This window comes from Sinocyclocheilus anshuiensis, unplaced genomic scaffold (genome assembly GCF_001515605.1).
Source record: "Sinocyclocheilus anshuiensis isolate Anshui unplaced genomic scaffold, SAMN03320099.WGS_v1.1 scaffold963, whole genome shotgun sequence".
Lineage (NCBI taxonomy): Eukaryota > Metazoa > Chordata > Actinopteri > Cypriniformes > Cyprinidae > Sinocyclocheilus > Sinocyclocheilus anshuiensis.
Window position 1 is genome coordinate 265,713 of NW_015544183.1, and position 678 is coordinate 266,390.

Genomic DNA, 678 nt, shown 5'->3' on the forward strand with positions numbered 1-678 from the left:
GACGTACTGTTACCCGCCCCTTTTCCAGAATAGGGCTGTGCTTCTGAAATACGATTTTCTGAGCACACACATCCTAAGCACGTGCACAGAAAGCAGCTATCACAGGACATATGAGTACTAGGGATGGGTCACGATTTTCGAATATTCAATTAGTTGATTTAATTATAGAATATCGAATAGGTTGTGCGATTATTGTCTTAAAAATTTCCCCATCTTTTCCGTGGTGATGCATTCACGTGGCGCTGCCAATAACGCACCTAAAAGCTGTCAAAGACAACAGAAGAGCACATTGTCTCACGCACACTGTGGACTTGCGGGCATAAATAAAGACTTTCGTAGCATATAATGGTTACAGTAACTTGGGACGATGTCAAATAAGAGTGCTGTGCGGACCATAAACACCCCCGGACTGGGTTAGAGGTGTGTCTGAATCCGTATTCAGAAAGGCGCGGTAAACAAATAACGCGTTCTACGGAGCCACTAAAGGGCAGAGGTGTAAAGTATTGGAGTAAATGTAACTAATTACTGTACTTGAGTATCTTTTTGGGTAGATCTTTTCTGTTTTGTTTTTTTGTTTGCTTGTTTTGTTTTGTAATTTTAAGGTGTTCAGTTTTATTTTGGTTTTAGAAAATAAACGTGATTGCTCTCCTCACAAATCAACTCTTTCTTGTTTTTGTT